The sequence below is a fragment of the Gouania willdenowi genome, chromosome 7 (genome assembly GCF_900634775.1).
Source record: "Gouania willdenowi chromosome 7, fGouWil2.1, whole genome shotgun sequence".
NCBI lineage: Eukaryota > Metazoa > Chordata > Actinopteri > Blenniiformes > Gobiesocidae > Gouania > Gouania willdenowi.
Window position 1 is genome coordinate 8226723 of NC_041050.1, and position 19205 is coordinate 8245927.

General features: G+C 37.5%; 1 protein-coding gene across 1 annotated transcript in view; it reads left to right on the top strand.

Moving 5' to 3' along the window:
* The window catches only part of LOC114467241 (nuclear receptor coactivator 3-like), a 97671-nt gene that overhangs the window by 37496 nt on the left and 40970 nt on the right, over window positions 1-19205 (top strand). The window contains exon 2 of the mRNA XM_028453406.1: window positions 11859-11950. The gene's annotated coding sequence lies outside the window, so the exon portion shown is untranslated. The remainder of the gene's footprint in view (window positions 1-11858; window positions 11951-19205) is intronic.

Sequence of the window (19205 nt, forward strand, 5' to 3'; positions counted from 1 at the left end):
CAATGATGATGTCATCAGCCATCCATGAAAAAGCTACTTAACCTCCCATTTTTCTATAGGAATACATACTTCCTACGAGCACTGCACTAGTTCTGTAAATATATAAATATCTCCCCTTGCCCCCACTTGTAAATATGTGTATATCTATATTCTTGATATTCTTTATACGTTTTATATTATTTTTTCTATTTATATTTTCTTTCAACTTCAACTTTATTTGTCCCCAATAGGGACGATTCAGAGTGCAAAGATATGGGGAGCATAAAAGATATAGAAGCCACAATAGTTCATAGTACATAGTACATAAAAACATATAACAACATAAAGAGATGTAGCTGTTCAATTTGACCCAGTCAAAATGCAAGGTAACATAAAAACAGTGTAAATATACAATATAAACAAATATATATATATATATATATATATATATCCAGCTATTTTATTTCTATTTATATATAGCCTCTATAATTGTACTATTTATATCCTTTATTGCATTATTTTTTGGGCGTTTTTTGGGTATTGTGTGTTGCCTTCTGTTGTCTTTTTTCTTGCACTTTATCTGAGCTGTAATTACAGTACATTTCCCCACTGCGGAATCAATAAAGCTGCTCTATCTATCTAATGTGAGAGTGTCACATACTGTATTGTGCAGCTGTTAATAAATAGGCCTGTGTGGCATTTTTCATCAGCAAATTTAACCCAGAATTGTGTTTCTGGTAAGAGTTTATTGAGTTAAAATATCAAGATTAATATTGTATATTGCCATTTTGAGAAAAAATATGGAGCTATGAGTTTTGGTCCATATCGTCCAGCCCTAGTTGAACAGCAGCACTCCATCTTGCTTTGTTGGAGATGGTGCAGAATGGCTCAGAACGGCTCCCCCTCTTTGGTACCTCCTTGTCTGTGGAGCTGGACTTTTTGAGTTGTTTCTTTTAAGCCTCTGTGGTCTGATTTGTTTGAGAAGAGGCAAACTGCCAAGAAGTAGGCTGGACTCATATTTTTTTGCTCCAGCTTGAGGGCAAGGGGTTTGTTAGAGGGGACGGTGGAGCCGAGCTGGAGCAGTGTCACCCAAAGTACGCTGCTTGTACTTTCACACAATGAACTTTTATGCAGTCTCTGCTATTCTGTATGCAGCCTTGTGACCACAAAATTCCTTTTTATTCAAGATTTCATGCAAATACACGTGAGATAAATTGCTGTCACAAGTTAAAGGAGAGGGGACGGCTTAAAAAGTCTATAAAGGAAGAAAAAATGTGCCTGCTCACTTTTTGTCTGGATTAATTTGATGATTAAATACTTTCAAAACTTGCAGAGTTTAACACCCGTTCCCTGTTTAGTGTTGATTTAAATCTTTAAGTTTTGAAATATTTGCATTTGAAGTTAATTGCAGATGTTGCACTCTAAACCTAATCTGATTTGGTGCAGGATTGGAAAGGCTTGGGATTTATTAAGAGGATTTAATAGTGGACTCAAACTCAGTTAAATGTTATTGAGTCTAATGGAATCTTTGTGGCTGAAAACTCATCAGACTTCAGTAAAACACCTCCGTATGGATTTAAACTACTTGCCAACTTTCAGTCTCATCATCTTGAACCAATGTTGGTGTTTTCCGGGTTTTGTTTCAGATGCCAGAAATTAGACCTAAAATAATAAACCGTAACATGAGGGTCACATAAAAAACATCAGCCTTTAATTCACTTGAGTATAAAAACAAGTGCTCCAATACATATTTAACCAGTATTAGCAATAATCTCCATTAATATCATCAAACATTGACGAGTAGAACTATTTTAATTCGATATTTTAAAGGGGACATATTATGCTATTTTTTCACTCATTTCCATTTGTTCTAAGAACCCCAACAACATAGTATTTGAGGTTTATTTTCCCTAACCCGCCTGTTTCTGGAGTTTTATCCCCCTGAAAAGCGACTTTCTTTTGCTAATCATGCACTTCTGTTATTGTTTTCAACGATTTTACTTGTGATGTCACAAATGTAGAAAATTTGAAACGTAGCAATTTTCTCTGTGTTATAAGACTTACACTGACCATAAACAAATGACTGGATGGTTTTATTTCACATTTTGTGTGCTGGTGGACACTCAAGTTACCTCATATGTGATCCAAAAAAAACTGCAAAAGTAGTTTTTTCATAATATGTCCCCTTTAAATGACTGTGTTTTGTTCATTTTATATGAAAAAGTATCCACAGCTAATCGCTATCCCATTTGCAGCACCAACACACAACAATAGTGTAAAAGACATACCATTACAATTATACTAAAGTATTGAATTTAAAGTTTGTTAATAGGGATGACCCAATACTATTTCACTTCCGATATGATACCGATATTGCAGCCTTGCGTATCGGCCAATACAGATATTGATCCGATATGATATCAGCACAAATCATACATACTTTTATTACTTATTTTGTAGTGTGGATTGTTAGAAAAGGCTTGATCAAGTGATGTTACTCAACCAGAGAACAATAGTCAACAACAGTAGGTTACTTTGTTGGAGTGTGAACCACAGTCACCTATGGATAGAAGTGTTGGAGCGGAACATTTTATCGGAGCATTTATATCGGTGAATTTAGATGCAGTCCGATGAAATAAAATCTGATATTCGTTTTCTGGCTGACATCGGACCGATATCTGATATCAGTATCGGATCGGGACACCTCTATTTGTTAATTCAGTTATTGAAGCAATCTGAAAGAGAAACGCCTCAACTATGTTAGTAGGTTCTCTGGGACAGTGCAAAGGCTTCTTCGCTCCTAGATGAGTGAAATTCACAGCACATGGTACTGTTGGGTCCTAGATCATGTCTGTAAAATTTGGTGGCTGTAGCCCGAGTAGAAATGAGTGACAAGTCACAGATCCTGTATGTTGTCAATTTCACAAGGGTCAAATTTGTTCCCTTTAAACCTAGGAAGTAAAAATTTTAGTATGTTGTTCTGCTATCCCTATGGGTCACATCTGTTTTGTTTTTATCTCCTTCCTTCCTTTCTGCTGCCTGTACAGGTTGTGGTAATTTCAATCAAGACAGGAAGTTAAGCCTCATAACTTCGTCGGATTTGCCCCAAATGAGATGAGAATTATAGGATATATTCACATTTCTGCCAGAAACCACCATTGTATGATAATATGATTCTCAGAGACCTCATAGTTCCAGTTTCAGGTCTGTATCTCTTGTAGAGGCTTTATAAGAGCAACAGGGTCAAAAGGATAACAGGCTTCAAGTTAGCGCTAGGCCTCAAAGAGCAAAGTCAGCAATTCGCAGCTGTTTAAACTTTTGTCTTTGTTCCAACACTAACAGCATGGACAGGAAAATGACCCCAGATCATTTGGAGCATTGTCACACATTTATTACCAACTGTTTGAATCGTTTCATTGCATTTTCCAATGACCATTGACACTTGCTATTAGCATGGCTGCTATTTGAGCCAACAAAAGCCTCATTTTCTGATATTGGAGTATTTTACAACTTAATCCCAATAATGTAGGACATTTACAGCAGGATTAGAGCAGACTAATTTTGTGTTGTTTCTAAGTATTTTCAACTGATTTAGTAAATGTAAAAAACATGGCTTTGTCTTATATATATACTGTATATCTATACTTATAGATTAAAAGCATTGCCCAAATTGATTTAGTTATACACATGATCTTTATTTCTATTCATTTTAACCTCCAAACAGGATCCTGACCCAAAACACAATCTTTTTGTGATTTCATGTGTAAAAAAGAAATAAATGGTCTCACAGGTAATATCACAAAATGAACAGTTACTGAAATCAATATTAAACACTTGATGTGAGGAATCATCTCACAGGTAGATATTATTTAACATTTTCTTTAGCCTTTTTTTTTGTTTTTAAGTAAAGCTACAAGAGAAAAAAAAAACTTTAAAAAACCTTTTTGTTTTAAATTACACTTTAGCCTCGAGGTGTGTAAATATATTCAAATATGAATAATAAATTATAATAATAATAGTAAAAAGTAAATAATTGTTTTTAAAATGTAAACACGTCATTCAACATCACTTCTTGTTTTAAAAAAAAACGTCACTTTCGGTATGTTCTAAGCCAAATCAAACAAACTATACATAAATTGAATGGAACATTTCTCACTAGATATTTTGTTTCTTAATATATAGCACCATGTTTGACCATCACAAACGGGACAAACAGGTGGTCATGTGACTTCACGTATCCTCATACTTAGGAACCCATTCAAATGGGAAGGAATATAAATTAAAAATATTAATAATAATAATGAAAAAACAAAGCAAGGAAAAAATTACATCCACTCGGTCTGTGAATGGATGTACATATGCTTTTTGTTTGACGATTTCTGGCGTCCATAGGTTGTCATAGCAACAACAACATGAAAGTTAAGGGTAGGTTTGTCCCTAGAAATGTTAGCAAAACCATTCTAAAGCCACAATTCATCTTGAAATAAGGCAATTTGTCACTAAAATGTACAAGATGTCCACCATGTTTTTCATTGGAGGCAGGCTGCGGAGTCGGCAGTCACATGACCTGACGTCAGCCCGTTGAAAAGCATCTATGGACCCTCAACCTTGAAAATGAACACCAAAGGATTTGTATGGAAGTCTATGGGCCGACCCTCAGCATCGAAAATGAAGGGGAAAGGGATGCGTCGAATACTGACGCTAAGGGGTAGTGTCCGATCGTTCAATATGTGACGAGTTGGGAGTGAGACTGTGTTGAAATGGCGGTGGACCCAGCATTTGGATGCCATCATCAGCCATCTTACTACAGATCCACTCAGGCCTTCCAGCTGAACAAGAAAGTCTACGCTATCACGTCAACCATCGGATACCTTTAACCTCATAAAACCAGTCGGAGCAAAGGGTGTCCCAATGCTATATCAGCAAAAATACGTGTATCGGTTTATATAGTATCTGATATGAGCACGCTGATACAACCAGTTCATTCCAGACTCTTTTATCCAACAGTATCAGAGATGAAAAAGTTGCATGGTAATGCACACCAGGGCTGTGCATTACCATGAATCTGATATGATATGATTCATGATTTGAGTGTCACAATATTGTATAACCTAGCACTAAACAATACCATATACATCGCAATATCAATATCTACACATTTTTTACAAGTATATAATAGTATAAAATACCAATTATTTCAGTTTTTTTTTAAACTTGCGAAAATAAGTAAAGGGTAACTTACTGTAATTCAAATAACATTATCAAAAACAATTTGTACTAGACAGCAGACAACTAACTACTCAATAAAAAAAGCATCTTGGTAACCAGACAACAGTGTGGCTTTATCCTTGAACGAGACACTTCACCTGCTTTTCTCCGCTCTTATTGTTTTGGTACATTTTGTCAGATGGCTTTATTTAAAACTCATTGTATTCACAAACAAGACACGCAATCAAAGCAATTTTTAAAAAAAACAAAGAATCAAAGCAAAGGATTACACAAAATATTGTGACAGATATTTGGCAGTAGTTTCTTCACAAATTGAAAAAAAAAAAAAAAAAAAGAGTAAAATCGTTGTTAGAAATATAATTTTTTTTTAATGCTACAGCTCTGCCCACCGGGCTCTCACAGAGCAGCGCCATCTTGTTTGAATGACGCTGAGAGAAAATTGTAGTAATTAAATACTTCTGTGGCGACTGCTCAATGTCAGTGAGAAAACAGATTACCAAACTTTCCTGGCAGACTGGTTAAATGAAGCTCTCATGTATTTTTAGTTTTTTTTTTTAACTGTAGATTTAGCTTCTCCCTCTCCTACACACTACAGTTATTACGTTTCCAAAGATTGTACGAGAATTTACAAAAATAAACAATAAACAGTAAGATTAGAATTCAGCTTTATTATGTGTAGAACGTTCAGCCCTCTCTGACATCGCCTGATTATTGTTCAGCATTGGTGTGTTTAGAATTGCTGATATAAGATCACAACAGTAAACATCCGCTCATTTCTCCAGCTCATAATCAAAGTTTAGGACGTTAACTGTAAAATCGAGCTGCTTTTTTTTAGTGTGTCTTCAAGCCTGAGTTGCTTCATTGAGTCAAAGACGCCATCGCGTTGAGTGTTTATTGTGTTGCCAAATGCAGCGATGGAAAAAAAAAAAGCTTGAAAACATCCATGCGCTACAAAGCCGAGAGTGTATTTACCTGTTTGGTGTCTATCAATGCAGACACGTGCTGACAGAAGAGTGAACAAGGCCACGGCCACTCTTAGTTTTCACTTCATTCACTGCTTTTGTATTCGAGGCTTTATGATATTCTGAGCAATACAATGGGATGTTAGCTAGAGCTTTGTTTGATCTCAAAGAAATATGAGATGTACTCTTGTCTAGTATTTGATTAACCTGTTTTTAACGTCATTTAGTCTTTTTCTTCAATAAGGGACAGCATGTGTGAGTGAGTATCGTAGTGTCGCTTGTTTAGGGAAAGATCTGGGTTAGATCGCACTCAGAAATACAACTGTTTTTCATGTTTTTTTGAGGAGGAGTGAAAGCAGCGACTCTAAAAGGAGTATTTTAATACAAAATAAGCTATAAAATATATATATAGATATAGGGCTGGGTGGTATAAGGGTTCATACCGAATACTATAATGATATAATATACTGCCGTACCGGTGTATTTGATTACACCACTTTTGGAAAGCTACGCTACACTGCGCTGCGTTTCAGACCAGACCCTTTTCAACGTTGCACTTCTAAATAGGAAAGTAAACAGTAGCGCTCTGGTGTTGGTTATGGTGTAAATCATACATGTAAATAGATAAGAAAGACACAATTGAAAGCTCTGAAGCTGCATGTGAGCATGTGCCTGAATGTGCATTCCTCTGCTACAGGAGAACAACACTCAGACACAGAGGTATGGTTAGCTTAGCATGTCAGCAGTAATACACAAAAAAAGAGAACAAAGGATCCCCATTTGTAATTCCTATAATGTAGAAATAAGTCCTGGTGGAGCTGCAAACAAAACACTACCTTATTCACCATAAGAAACCACCACACCACTGAGTATGCAGCATTTAAAGCTAGAGATCAAGCTAATGCTAAAGCTAAGCTAGCGCGGCAAAGAGCCATTGCGCTGCTGTTGAAAACTTGTATTACTACTCGTGTGGAATTATTCTACAATATTCATCATGACAGTAAAATTGACCATCCTAAGTCAATCTACTGCAGTAAATCTTCTCTCAACCAGTAGAAAATGCTGTGAGCACCTGATTATACATGAAAAAAAAATATATAGATAGATGTGATATTGTAATTTTCTATATTGCCAAAATAGAAAACTTGATTTATCTTGAACCTCGATCTATTGCAAAACACTTTTACACTCAATAAGAGAGATAATTTACTCAAATTGGGCATCAAATCCTAATAATGTGTAACTTGGCGTCCACTGAAATATTGAGATGTTTGATATTAGCTTTTTTTCCTATATCCAATATGCCAACATCGTCCAACACTAACGTTTTAATATCCGATATTAATCAATATCGATATAAACATATACCCCCTTCAACCAACTTGATTTTAGGTCACATTATATATATGGAAATAACAGGTTAAACCTACATATAATGCCATGCCCCACTGGCTGTGTTCTACAAATGAACATCATCTGTGCAAAATCAGGATACGTATTCAACTTCACTGATGGAAAAAAGTGCCACGTTCACTTTTAATATGTTGTCTAAATTTAACAACAGCTGTCTGGGCCTCAGTACTCATCCAGACTAATTATCCAAGCAGTTAAACAGTTGGAGGCTTCGAACTCTGCAACAAACAAAATATATTTGATGATTTTTGCTGTGAAACTGTAACAAGACAGAATAGATTACATTCAATATTGTGCAGCAAACATTAGAGAAATGATATTTCTAATATAGTTTGTACATGAAGTGCAGATCGGTCAAGATAGCTTGCGAGTTAGCGTTAGCTTACGAGCGAGTTAACGCATAGCGACTGCGGAAAACTTACAGACGTTGCTTTAACAGATTAAATGGAGGTTAACGAGACATTTCTAGAAGGTATGGCTTCCGGTTTTGACAGGAAATGACCCGTATTGAAAGGTCAGGCCTAACAATATTCTTTCTATTTATGGGTTAGCACTGTAACATTCTAAACAACTTAAATTCAGTAACACAAAGCTTGAGGCGCAGTACATATCGGTTTTTCAATATCTGTGGAAAAACCGATCTGATGTCAACCAATATTGCATTTTATGGCAAATATCGGCCGATTATATTGGCTATTTCTACTTAAATAGCATTTAAGCTTTTATTAGCTTCACCAACTACATATAACCCAAATGTATGTGTTTGAAAGCTGACAACGTTGACTAGTAAACTTGCCGTGCAGACTTCCAAAAAAAAAACACCATTATATTTTTGGAAACGACAAAATAAAGTTTGTTGTTATACATATTGAAACCATGTGTGTGTGTTATATCCGCTATATGTTATATATATATTTAGTTCTCTTGCTAGGGGTTGCATGCACCCAGCAGGACTGGCTGGGTTTCAGTGGAAAATTTTCTCCAGCGCTAATTTCATTTTTAATGAGAGTATCTGGGCCTCACAGTTAGTTATGGAAAATGTCCAGCCCTTGAACCAAAGTTTATAATGTTATTGTGCAAAAAAATTACAGTTCAGAGTGGCGATCATAGTCGATGGAATGCCAATGAACCTAATTTAGAACCTACAGGTTTTTGGACTCAGGGAGGGAGAAACAAACCATCATCACATTTCTTAGGGAGAACATGCAAACCATGCATCGGGACATGAAACTCAATCTGTGGGATGGGAGGAGCAACATAAACCATTACGTTAATGCAATGGTTCCCAAACTTTTCACAGTCCCGTACCCCATCAGTCATTTAGCCTGAAGCCATGTACCTCCTACTCAATAATGTAATTTCATATACAATGTAGTCCTACAGTGAAATTTGTCTCTGAATTCTACCTATCCTGTTGAGGAATAATATATAATATAAAAATTACATTAATCTGTAAGCACAAAAAAAACACCTTATTCAGACTTATCACTTGATTTAGTCTACTTGCATTTTCAGTAAGAAACAATCTCTTTTATTTTGGAAAAAGAAACCTACCAAGCATTTGTTAATCAAACATATACCAGTAATACAATATATTAATCACCCTGAAACTGTGAAATACTACTCGCTGCAACTTTAATTAGGAGTGTTAGGTTGAGAGAATTCAAACCACTCTGCAATGTCTTAAATCTTTCTTGTTCTGTCTTTTGTTTTCCTGTTTGCCAAAGCTGAAAATCATCAAGCACATTTGGCTAGCCCAATTTCGCTCTCGCTACATTTGCGCTTCTTTGATGAGATTGTAAGACTACCCTCTCGTGGTGACAGAAAAACAGAAGCCAATGTGTAATTTGTGGCAATGCATGGAGGCTCCTGACTGCTTCTCTATTTCTATTCTAGTTTTCAATGTTGTCACCAGTGTTGGGCGGTAACGCGTACTGTAACGCAATATTTTTCTAAAGAAATAACGCCGTTATCGTTACAATATGGGGCGTTTGTCCGTTACTTTGCTAGCAGCAGTGTATTTCCTGTTTACTGTGACACCACATATTTTTGCGGGATGCCGTGCCAAACACGGTAAAACAGTAGAAGAAGAAACATTGTCAGCATGTTTCTGTTTACATCACGTGCGCCAATCATGGCGAGTCAATGCGAGAACAGGACGTGTCTCCAAAAGATGCATCAGTGATGCTAAGCTAACACTGCGGCTGGATTTTAACGAACTGTGACTGTTATCCAGGGACAGATCAGCCAAACTATTGCATGGTATGTCGTTGTAAATATGCAGCCTGTCGCTGATGCTGAGTCACTGCTAACAGCAGCTCGTTAGCCTGATATGTTTAGCATTGTGTAGCTGAGAAAAATGCTGTGAATTAGTTTTTCCACATTTATTTTTATAAGCGTTTTCAACAGCAGAATATGCACCTGGAATACACACAGCTTACTTCACATTACTGTGCTAAGGCTGAAAATTTACTGTTTTTATTTTGGAGCAGCTGTTTGTGCTTTATATGCACATTATTTCTGGTTTTATAGCAGTTGTTCAACAGTGGATTATTGTATTATTACAGCACTAATATGAAGCTGTATGGACACAAATGACTCAAAATAAATACTACATTCTTTAATTCTAAGTAACTCAAAAGTTACTCTTTCCAGTAACGCATTTCTTTTTGGTGTAAGTAATCAAAATAGTAACTGAGTTACTTTGTGAATGAAGTAACTAGTAAAGGTAACTCGTTACTTATGACTATTTGCATACCGCTTTGGGTACCTGTACCCCACTTTGGGAACCTAGACATTAATGCATTCTGATGAGCTCTTGAAAACCACTGAAATTCTGCCATGTTCTACAAAAAAAAAAAAAAAAAAAAGCTGACATTTTTTTTTCAATTACAGATTTATTATTATTACCTCAGTTTAGCAGTTATTTTCTATTTCTCTGGATCCATTTTTCTTCTTCTTTCAATTAAAAGGAAGCAGATTAGCGGAAGGAGGGTCGTCATTGGTTTGTGAAAGTCAATACATCACCTTAACTAGAGCACATAGTTCTCCTCCTCTTCCTACAATCCTTTATCTCTCTCTCTCTCACACACACACACACACACACACACACACACACACACACAGACGGGGCCCCTCCATTTGCTCTCAATCTTGGGTGCAGCCAGCGGTCAAGTCGAGGAATGAGTACAGGCATGTGCTAACATAGGGACAGAACAAAACATACACAGCAAAGGCATAAGATGAGTGACACACACATACACATGCGCGCACACACACGTGTCGCTAGAGAGGTAAACATGCCCTCAAATGTGCTCTTCACTTCTAAATTATAAGAATGAATTTAAACCTGCTTAGAGAAACATGCACCCCTTCCCCTAGGAAAACACACTCACACACACACACACTCTCTAGCCTAGGTGAAGAGCCTCACTAACGTCAGGTCGTCATAGAAACACCCACTGGGCTTCCTATTTACACACTGCTTACCTTGTGTGATCCTATTCTTCTGACTGTTTAGACAGCAAGTCAGCGTGTACAACAACACTGTGTGACCACACACACACACACACACACACACACACACACACACACACACACACACACACACACACACACACACACACACCGGCAGACATTGTTTCTTATCAGGATCTAAATGGACTCAAATTAGCCTATTATGTGCTCTCAGGATTAGATCAGTGATTTAGCCTAATAGTCTGTTTTTGTACTCTCGCTCTGAGTCCTTACAGCTTGGGAGAATTTTTTGCCAATAAAGGATTTGAATCTACTCTCCTCCTGAACCTGGAGTGCTCATTTAGTGGAAAAAATGTAGAGGCACTTTGCGTTTACCTTTTTATAGTGGAAACAAGCGTCTGAATAGTGGATCACGCACAGTCAATGCTATTCAGGTTGTTTCCTGTAAAGCTTTCACTTCCCCTTCTTCTGTGTGTGTGTGTGTGTGTGTGTGTGTGTGTGTGTGTGTGTGCGTGTGCGTGTGCGTGTGCGTGTGCGTGTGCGTGTGCGTGCTCGCGCACGGCAAGAGCGGTGTGTATGTTAATGTAAACGCACAGGAACTGTGACGCGTTTTGCTCCGCACGTGCAGGCTTTTAATGAAGACGGCGGATGAACTGTGGCGGTTCCTTCTCCTCATTAGGCTGCGGATGCTTCTTCCTCTGCGCATGTCTTCAGGGCTGCTTAATAATAATAATAATAATAATAATGATAGTAATGTGTATTGTTCAACTTTGGTTTGTTTTTTGTTTTTTTGTTCAGACTCCACTGACCCATCCCATAGAGGACTACACCCCCACAGCAGAGGGTGAAGGGGGGATCTGCTCGTCCATCATCTTGGCGTCGGGGACAAGGTGGGCTAACATCCCACGTGGTTGGCATGGTAACGGCCTGCTGGGTTTAGGTGGAGTGGTTTGTCAGAGGCGCTTTCTTGTTGTTGCCACAGTCTTGCAACATCCTCTTGACCTGAACACCAAACACAGGGTTTAATGAAGCTATTTGAGAGTTGGATGTGAAGGTACAGATTATTTGGAGAAGATGCAGCATCGTAGGAGGTTGAATGAAGAGAGACAGTGATGAAACGAAGAGTGGGAAGACATCGGGGACACGGGAGGAGAGATCAAATTATTGTTTGTGCTCCACCTGCCACAGAGGCTGAAACAGAGCATCCATCTTTTAACCCCGTCTGCAGGGAACTACACATAAATACACACCATTTGTGGTCAGACTTAACTAAGCCACATCCTAGGGCTGGGCGATATGGATTCAAATTTATTTTGCGATATATTTTCTCAAAATGGCGATGATAATAAATAAATACCAATAAAGTCGGTAACACTTTACTTGAAGTTTTATACATAAAGGCTGACATTACGCTGTCATTATTATGACATGACACCTGTCATTAGCTTGAATAAGATGTCATGAAGGCTGTCATTAAGTGTCGTTAGTTACCCCAACCCTAACCTTCTCTCCCCTGGCCCTAACCCTAAACCCTACTACTCAGCAGTTTAATATTTAATATATATTTTAGAATTCTTGATTATTTGTATGAGTTGGTTTTATGTCCCTTTTTATGTTTTTTTTGTGAATTCTTGAAGTTTGCTTTTAACATTTTCCACAAGGTTTCCGACGGCGAAGGCACATCACTGTTCTTTTAATAATAATAATAGTAATAATAATAATAATAATAATACATTTTATTTGTATAGTGCTTTTACAGTGCTCAAAGATGCTTTACAGGGATAAACAACAAGTAAAAATACAATCTAATAAACAATAGGGAGACTACAAGATAAAATGGCTATACATTAAAATGGCTATACATTTTATAGTTTTTTTTTTTTAATTTGCCTTTTAACGATATACATACCTAGAAAATACAAAACGAAATAAAAGTATTTTTTGCTAGTAAAGATGTCCTGTTGCCCGTGCCTCATCTCTAGTTTCCTAAACCTACCTAACCTCACTAAATTCCTCCACCTAACCCAAAAAATGCCAACATAGCTTCAATGGTGTCACAATTTAGCGAACGACACTTAATCACAGCCTTCATGACACTTTATTCATGCTAATGACAGATATTGACAGCGTGATAGCCGCCTTATGTATAAAACATCAAGTGAAGTGTTACCATAAAGTCCTACCTGAATGATAGTTCTAGGTTAAATTTGCTGATGCAAAATGCCACACAGGTACATTTATTAACAAATAGCTTTGGCTTTTTCTCCTTTGGGACAGCATGTGTGAGTGAGTTCTGTAGTGTGGCTAATTTCGGGGCAGGTCTGCATTAGGACGCACTCAGAAATCCATCTAACTCCCTTTCATGCTGTTAGGAGAAATAACGTAAGCAGCGACTCCTAAAACAATCATTATAATAGAAAATAAGCTATGAAATAAAAAAATATATTGATATAGGCGATATCGTAATTTTCCAAAACAGAAATCTCGATATGTTGTGCTTGTGTTAACTCTGGCACGCGTCCAGGTTTGACATCAAAAGTCATAGCGTGAGTTCTGCAAAGACAGTTTTATTTTATTTATTTATTATTCAGTTCATTTCCGACATGGTTGCAATCACAAAATTTCACTTTGACAGTTAAAAGTATAGGAGGTGATGCTGCTTTTAAAACGAGAGGAACAATTAAAGAGGTTGAAAATGACGTGGGAGAAAAAGCAGTGACTTGAGGGACACAAAGTTTTTCTTTTACCTAAATGTCATCTGGCTGCCAGAGGAAACCCTGCGTAGTCTCAATAGGCACAAAAACGCTCCTGCTTGAAAAGGTTACGTCACAAAACTGTCTCCTTCATTAAAAGTCAAATTAATCATGTTGAAAATGGTAAAATACACTTTTTCTAAAGGAAGTTCAAAAACTTGTATGCTCACATTTTTGGTACGTTACTTTCATTCATTCATTTGCTTTCCCTAATGTCTCAGATTTTATTTCCAAATATTCCCGGTTTCCCAAATTTGATGCCATTACTGGCATGCTAAATTTCCCAAAACTCATATTAACTATGCTTGAGCCTGCATACTGTCATGTGTTTATATGGCATCTATGAAACCAACACTATGTCTTTGCCTGATAAAAAACGATTGTCTCCAGCAGCTTTAATGCATTTCACAACAACACTGGGGTTACTACAAAAAATGTCAGCAGTAGAACAACAATTTACTCTTTATTAACTCTTTGGGCGTGTACTGGATAAGTATATCCGGATTATCTTTCCATTAGCAAGCTTCACCTAACCAAACATTCTCCGTCAGAGAGCAGCTGTACTACAAAGCAGGATAGAAATGCATTCACTTAAGCAAGGTGATTTCAGCCAGAATACGTGCGCAATTTACGCCACAATTGAGGAATAATTCCTTAAAAATATTAAGAATTCAAATCCATAAGTAAGACCAAAAACAACACTGTTGCTGCAGAAAAAGTAGGAAGAAAAGAACACAGGCAGGAAGTTACAGACACTGTTAATGCGTAAAAGCGTGAGATTATACAATATTAATCCATCGGATGATAAACAGACAGCGCTCTGATCAGTTTCACTTTATTAAGGTACGTGTTTGTATTCACGTAGTCCTCCTCAATTTATCTCACACACACATTGGGATGAGAGCGCATTGTTTCACTGTAGTATGTTCCTGCTGAGACTGTTAGCTCCACTATAGCTTATGTTTGAACAAACAAATAAAAGAATAAATCAGTTAATCCGTATACAGAGTGTCCGACACAGGCTTTATCATCTGACTGTAAATCTAGATCTTCCCTAAAGGACGTCATCACTAAATGAAAGGACTGCATTTATTCTATATAATATTTATTTCCTAAACTCAGCTGTCAGATTTGCACCAACCAGGATCTTCTAACAATGGGCAGGTCATTTTCCAAGATAACTGATTGGTCAGGAGGCGGGACTTTTGTACTCGCTTAGATCTTATTCACTTCATAACCGGTCCTGACCAGGTTAGTCGTTCAGCTTAAGTTACCATGGTGATTTATCCTGATAAGATGTTAACCAGCATCATAATACAGCACACACTGAATAAATCCCAAAAGTTAGGATGATAGGAAATCCAACTTCATAGTACAGGCCTTTTGTGTCATTTTAGCTACCACTTAATGCTTTTTTTTAGATATTTACTACAACTGGGTGGTGTGCTGCTCAAAGCTTTAATGACTGTATTTTTTTATATGGAAGCATTTTCTTAATGTCATCGAGTGTTATAATCTGCCTGAAACAACCAAGGCTGTACTCAAAGAGGCTTTTCCTGTGAAGAAGCAGCAAAACTGAAGGTGTCATCGTGTTGCATCATGAGTTTTATGTGTCCACAGCGGGACCGTGTGGTACTGTTTTGTCAACACAGGTTCTCAAAGTGTTTCTGGCATGCAGGTAAAGGTGACGGAAGGGTTAGTGTTTACTGGCATCTTGGCCTTTGTTTCCCACTGACTGTCTGCTTCTTCCTGTCGTTTAACACCCGTAATAGAAATAGTGGTTTACCTGAGCATGCAGCCAGGGTTACAGCTCTGTCAACTCAGCATTCAAGAATTATTGAATGAATGTCGACGAGAGGATGTGATACAGACACTCTAGTCTCAACCTTGAAGCTCCCTCTCATGCACAATAAACCAAATGGGTTTCAAACAAGGGCTTGAATGCAGCTCGAACTCTGAATGAATCCAGCCTGGGGAATCCCGCCATGTTTGTAATGACAGGCGTAATCCCGTCTGTGAACATGCAAAGCCACGCACAGCTCAGCGATACATCAAGGTCGTACTCGCTGCTCATTTTCCTTCACTTCCCCCGCCAGTTTTTTTTCCTCCTCCTCCGCTGTGACTCATTACGTTGTGGGAGGTCTGTCATCTCTCCACTTTGTTTTCTATTTTCCCCAATCTAATTTTTGCTTTCAGTTTTCAGCTGCTCATCATCTATTTTAATTAGTTCATGCCTCTGAGAGATATTGAAGTGTTGCTCATCTTGTTTCCACGATTGTCATAAAGCACCAAGAAAGGACAGATTGTTACACGTTTGTTGATGATGAAAGGAGGTTCTTACGCAAAATTAGACTTTCAAAAATTATGTTTTACAACCCTGGGAGTTTAAGAGGCTTCAGAGTTGAGTTCTCATGCAAATGAGATCTAATGCCTAACCCAGGGGTTCTCAACTGGTCTCACCCTGGGACCCACATTTTGCCACGGTCTTTAAATTGCGACCCTTTGCGACCTTTTTTTTTTGTTAGAATTCAACCAACCAAATGTAGTTTTTCAAAAACAGCTGTTAAAAACACACATGTATAATCTTTGTCTATATATTTTCCCTGTGCAACAAGCATTTCACAGCATGTCTGTTAAAATAAAAGTTTCTTTCAAAATAAAAAACAAGTTAAAAATCAGAGACATTAAGTATTAATTATTTTTTGACCAGCTGTGAGTGGTTGTTTGTGTCTGTGGTGCCTTGCGATAGACTGGCGCCCTGTCCAGGGTGCACCCCCTCCTAGCTCCCAGTGTGACCCTGAGATAGGCACCGGCTGACCCCCACGACCCTGAAAAACAGGAACAAGTGGGTCTGAAAATGGATGGATGGATGGATATCCGTAACCCAACCAGTACAGGTCCGCGACCGACCAGAGAATAATCAGATTTTTATTATTTTTTGCACATATGTTAACTGTAACCAATCTGTTAAAGATGGCTTGAACGGCACAAACCAGATTTTTTCAAATCCGACCCAGACCACTTTCATATGTGCTGATAAATCTGATACGTATCTAATATTTTGCAATGTGACTGCTGTCTGAACGACCAGGTCGCATTTATCGCTCCTTTACATCATTAAAATGCGATAATAGTCACATTTCTGCGTCACAGAAGGAGCAGCGAGGGGAAGAAAACAGCCTTGGTGGAGGACGGAGTGGAAAGTGGAAGGAAAGTGAGGTCTTAGAATGAATAAAAGTGCTGAGTTTAGTTGTTCTGTATAGAAACGTAATCAGTGCCACACAAACTGCGACACCAGATGCCTCCATATTTATTACCGTAAACACGGTGCGTGCCTGTGTGGTCACGTTACCTCAGGAACTCTTTTGCAATTCAGGGACACATTCAGTTCATACTTCAAACTGATAGAAGTCACATTTAATGTGTAACATGATGAATAAACACACACACATATCTGATTTCTCCAAAATGTTTAACTATGTTCCTATGTTTAACATTTCTGTCAAATGTATTTTATTCTTGTGCAGTATTTTTCAACTTTGGGGTAGGGACCTCATGTGGGGTCGCTTGGAGTTTAAATGAGGTCGCTTGAAATAACTAATAATTGATTAAAAAAAAGAATTAAAAAAAAAAAAAGATTACAGATTAAAAAAAACATTTTTGAAATGTTTTTATTCTTATGATTTTTCAATAAAATGCAATAAAAATATTTGAGCTGGCACTCAGATACAATATTTGCCACTAATCCTGGGTACTTTGTATTTGTAGAGCAGTATAACAAACTAATTGTTAAATTATAATACTAAAAATACTAAATTATAGAAAAGAAATGTTTAGGTTAACCAGAAATTCTTCATATCAAAATAATAATAATTATTAATAATAATAATAATAATAATAATAATATATTGAATTTATAATGCACTTTTCATTCCAAGGAATCTACATTTAAAAACACAATAAAACTACACAAGATTTAACACTTAAAAGCTTTCCTAAGTAAATGGGGTCACGATCCAAAAAAGGTTGGGAACCACTAATCTAGGATACAGTTATTTCACAACCATTCTTCTCTCCTTTCGTACACAACCACGAGAAAGGTTCTTGACCTTGGGTTAGTCGAGATGCTTTTATTGTGAAATCAAAAATGTGTTTGTTGAAATCCTGTGTTATTTGATGCAGTGTCAAAGCTCATCATCTTTAAGTTACATCATCGATGTGAGTAAATACGTTTTTACGAGAATGGACTTTTGCTGATGTTTTGACCTCAAGATAATTGAAGAATGGCACAGAATTGAACTAAAGCAAGACAAGGAAGATGCTGCTAGTTTAGCGTTTTTGATTTTATGTCACTGAGACCTGATGCTTCACCTGTGTTTTGGAATCTCAGCTGAGACACCAGAAGTGGGGACTAAATTGATAAGGCCTCTGTCAGTATGTTGTATGGAAAATATGAATAAAATAAAGCAAGAAAAACTTGAATGTTGCATGAAATGTCACTGACACATCAGCTGGTGAGAGGTTTAGTTTGTGTGACACATCTGTGATGTCTTTAAGGATGGGGGAAGTATTGGTCTTCTCGTGCTTGAACTTCTAATGCACTAAAGATCTGAAAGAGTTTTCATCCGTAAAACCGTCTTTCTCACAGTTGCAGTTGTATGTGTTCAAGTTTACGAGGTTCAGATGTTTCTGTGGTTGGGTTGTAAAGCTGCGTTTCTCTGTGAGACCTGGTGGGTCATGTCCTCAGTGGGCTTTGACCCCCAAGGTCAACGACAGGCCACAGTGCTGCAGGAGAACTCTGGAGGTCAATTTCACCACAACGGCTCCTCCCGTCACATCCTTCTAATGATCCGTGAAACATTGGGGTCACCTGTAAGCGTCAAGGCAGTGACCTATTGAGATGAGTCAGGTCAAGATCAGTGATGAAATCCAGGTCAGACCTGGTTCCAAAGTTCAGAGCTGTTACATGAAGTCTTTCACCTGTGTGTGTCTCCAAAGGACTTTGTATTTGATAGATTTTACAAACTACGTTACATGTTAATTTTGCTTTTACTCATTCATGCTCCAGCTGTCTCTCAAATGTAAATACTTTTTTCAACTTAGTGTCACTTTAGAAATTTAAGAAAAACATAGATTTGTACATTTTGTTGATCCGATATGACATTTTATTTGGTGTGTGACGAGATCTCGTGCAACGTCTTGTTGCGTTAAAAATCTGTTTCACGAGATTTATTTTAAATTTTTATTTTTGTGAGCTATCCAAACTTCTATTTGTGGCCTGTGGGGGCAGTAATGTGCCGTTGCTACATCTATCCTGCCAGAACCTAAAGCAGGAGAAGGAAAAGAAGAAGAGGAGGAGGGGTCAAATTTTGTTCTAGTTTCAATTTGCAGA